Raw genomic sequence first — 4,157 nt, 5'->3', positions numbered from 1 at the left:
CCTTGTGCAATCAATCCAGCCTCATGCTTCAGTGTTTGTCATAAATTGAGGTCAGGAAGAAATGTTCTCCCTACCTGGAGGAGTGCTGCTGAACTAGCCGAGTACAGAAAGGCTCTTAAGGGTGTAGCAATCTGTCTTCCCTCAGAAACTGCTGCAGAAATGCACTTGGTGCAGCTCCAGTGCAGCAGATGAACGCTGATCCTGCACAGGAGCAGGAGGAATCTGCCTCAATGAGCCAGCAGGAAAGCCTGGCTGATCCTTTTGACCCTAAAATTGGTATCTGGCTCCTCCCTTCGTCCAGCAAGGGAGCCAGAGGAGGGAGGGGACAGTCCTGCCCCCGGCCATGCCCACAGCACAGGTGGGTCTGCTCAGGAGCTGCTCCTTTGCCCATCCCAGCCCCGGGGGTCGCTCCCTCCAGGCTCACTTTGGGTTTCACATGCAGAGAGATTCACACACTGCTTCTGCAAACTGATTGTGCTGGGAAGCTTCTCGTGACCAAAGGGTCAGTGGATTCCCCTGCACCTCCTGACTGTCTCACAGCTCCAAATTTCCTGCTTATCTCCCACCAAATGCCTCGGGGACACCACCCAGGGAGCAGGTTCAGGCATCCTTGCCATGTGCTTCCTAATCACGGCTCAGCTGCAAAATCCCTTTCCTGCTTCCTGCAAGGAGTGTGAACTGTTCCTTGCACTTTGGCTGGTAAAAAGGATGATAATTACCCCTAATCAGTCTGCAGCAAAAACACAGGCCGCAGCAGAAGGGAGGGGTGGGGGGCAGCCACCACGAGGAATGGAGCCCAATTATTCCAAGTCACTGATAAAACGGGATCAAAGAGGGTAGGAATGTTTTACCAGCTGTAAAAAGCCTGCCTGGACCAAGGAGAAAAGCCCTTTCTGCCTACAGACCATTCCTGGCTCGGACCTTATGCACATCCAGGGACAGTTTCTCATTTTTCTTCTCGGTGTAGGCGAGGAATTTGGGCTGCTGTTCATTTCTGCCTCTGAGAGCAAGCAGCAAGACAGTTTCAGCAGGGAAATGAGCACGGAACCGTGGGCATACAGTGCAGAACAAATGCCCGTGTGGGCACTGAGGTGCTGGGACTCTGCTGTGTGCCATCAGGGGCACCTGGGGGTCCCAGGGGATGGAGCAGCTGAGGCTGGGAGTGAGGGACAGGGCTGCTGGTGGCATCTGTGCCCTGCCAGTGCCATGCTCGTGCCTCTTCTGGCTCCCTGGGAGCCTGTGCAGCCCCTCTGCTCATTCCAGCCTTTTTCTGCAGCAGGGAGACCTGCACAGCTCCTAACAGCAGCAGGAGAGTTGGGAGGTGGTGAGGGAGAGAAGGAAAACAGCCCCTTGTGTGAAAGAGGGACTTGAGAGGCAGATCATGTTGAAATCACTGCCGGGCCTGCCCAGCCCTTGTCTTGTGTCTGCCTGATTGTGTTATGCTATCTAGAGAAAGTTTAATATCAAAAGCCAGTAATTGCTGTGACAGGAGGGAGGATAAGGGACAGTCTGGCCTGGATGTGGCAGGGGGCCAAGGTCCAGTGCCCAACATCCCCCACCAGTCCTGGCCTGCCCATCCCAGGTTGCACAGACCTGGTAGGGCTGGGCAAAACAAAAAAAAAAACAAAACAAAAAACCAAAACCAAACAAAAAAGCAGGAACCAGCCCAAAGAGGGGCTGGGGAGGCAGGAAGGAGAGAACTCCGTGAGCCCCAGCAGTGTGGCATGGGGCTGGCTGTGGCTAATAGCCCACAAACTGCCAGCACTGGCCCTTCTAAAATGCCTCACAGATGTCTGAATACGGGGGGACTGCAGCCCAGGGAGGGACTGGGGTTCCTTGGCAGGTGGGGGATCAAGGGCAGCTGAAGTTTAATGAGTTTGGTGGGTCTCAGCCCTGTTTCTTCTGGAAGGAGGCCACAGCATTCAAAGTGAGAAGCAAAGGAGTTGCAGGGCTGAGCCACCGAGACCCAGTGGGTTCTGTCCGTGCCACTCTGGGCTGTGCAGTGCCCCAATTCCTCAGACTCCTGCAAAGCCCTGTGTGTGGTCAGCCTGAGGTGACGGCACTGAAGAGAGACCCTGTGGAGAAAGGGAGAAAACCTTCCTTGTCTCAGCACCTGAATTGCTGCTGTGCCTTTTTTTATTTCTTCCTCTTTAATTCCAGGTAAAAGAGAGAGTATTCTCAGGGTGAAAGCAGGATCTCGGAGCCTACATTTTCATGGTAATGACAGCATGGCTTTCACCTTGTGTCCAGAGCTTCAGAGCAGAAAATGTCTGTACAACCTCTCTCCTTGAACCAGTGCTGGAGTGGGATATAATATCTGAATAATTTACAAAGGCTCTTCATTACACAGATTTATTTTTGGCAGCTTTGTTAGACTGCTCCTTTTAGGAACTAATAGGAAGTTTCTCTGGTTTCATTAGGACATCCCTGTATGAATTGTTCCAGTGGGGCCAGGGACTGGGACAGCTTCTTGCTCCATTAGAAATGCAAAATATTTCTGCCCTTTCTGTCCCCCATGGCTTTCTGGAAACCCACCTGCATGCCCAACCCTGAGCCAGCCCTGGTTGTAGCAAGTCTTTATTCCTGGCCAAGATGTTGAGGGAGTGGGGGCTTCCCCACATTGCCTTCAAAGAGCTTTGCAGCAGAAAAATGTTGGTTCACTTGGAGAGCTGCTACACAGAACTCCCTTTCCTGTGCTGGAAAAACCTTCCTTTCTCAAGCCAGGTCTGAGGTGGGCTGTGGGAACCCCCACTGTTCCCCAGGCTGTGTTTGGGGCCACCTCCTCTGTGCCCAGACCACATCCAGCCCGATTCACACAGCCTGGGCCAGGCTAAAATCCCCTCTTCTTCAGATGCAGGTGCATTGCCCAGCTGGAAACAAGCCCATTAAAAAGTCATTTACCAGGCACAAGTGAGTTTGTGTTCCCCTGGATTGGGATTTGCCAAGATTATACCATAAATTACAGTGTTTCCTGGAAGAATGTAAGGAGAGAGGGGAAAGAAAAAAAAAGATAAAATGGAACATTTTGTAGCCAACAGCAATGCCAATAAAGGAGCATTTCATTTCCCACTTGGAAGGGAGTGACTACAAGCTGTTGCAAGGGTAGGGCAGGGTGCCTGTGCTGCTCCAGGACCAGGGGACAGCAGGGACCTGGTCTGGCTGCATGCACACCCTGACCATAAACTGCATTTCTCTGCCCTTGAGCAGAGCCTAAGCTGGGGTGACTCAGTTTCTCTCCACGTAAAAAGGGGGACCAGGATGCCAACCCCACTGGGGGAAGACTGTCTGCCCTGTTTTCCAACCCTTATTCTGCAGGGACACAAAGCCTGCCTGCACTATTAATAATCCTTGGCATGAAGCTGTCACAGTTTCCACTAATATGGAGATGTTGAAGTGAAAAAGCTACTGCACAATATGCAGGAGGTGTCACAATAACTCAGCTGCTATATTGTTCTTTTTAAAAATAAATACCACAACAGGCCAGCCCACATTGCTGGAGTCATGACGTGTAGGGTTTTCTTTTTAAGCAGAAAATGTACTGATTTTTAAAGATAGACATGGAGCAACATCCAAAATTTATGAAAGCTCCCTGTGTGCTCACACGTACCATCCGTGTTCCTGCCCGTTCTTCTCCCAATGGCTTCCAGGGACTGATCCTGCCCCAGCACGGGCACATTTGTGTGCGTGGCTTTGCAAGAGGCCCCATGGCAACAAAGTCCTTCCAGAAATAAAGTCACAGGCTGAATTCACCACCCCGCTGCTCTCTGGGGGATCCAATCGATCCCATGAGACACGAACTGCAGGGTCTGCTCCTCAGGCAGCAGGTTTAGGACCAAAGTTTGCACTCAGAGCAGAATATGCCATTGTTTGGAGATCAGAGGTTTCTCTGGGGGCCAGCTGTAGGTGAATTGCCTTCTTCCTCTGCCTCCCCTCACGCTCAGCCAAGGGCAACGCTGAAAGCAAGCAAAACGAAACTCTGGGCTAAAAAAAAAAAAAAAAAAAAAAGAAAAACCCAAAAAACCAAAAACAAAACAACTGTTCTGCTTGGGGAAGGGCGAGCAAACGAGCTGCGAAGGGCGAGCAGCCTCAGTGCCCGGCAAGGCCGGCCGGGGGCTCCAGGCCCGCCTCAGGCCGGCCGGCCCCGGGGCCTGCCCCGC

This window comes from Passer montanus, unplaced genomic scaffold, assembly GCF_014805655.1.
Source record: "Passer montanus isolate IOZ18808 unplaced genomic scaffold, ASM1480565v1 scaffold140, whole genome shotgun sequence".
Lineage (NCBI taxonomy): Eukaryota > Metazoa > Chordata > Aves > Passeriformes > Passeridae > Passer > Passer montanus.
Note: the sequence above shows the minus strand (reverse complement) of the source record.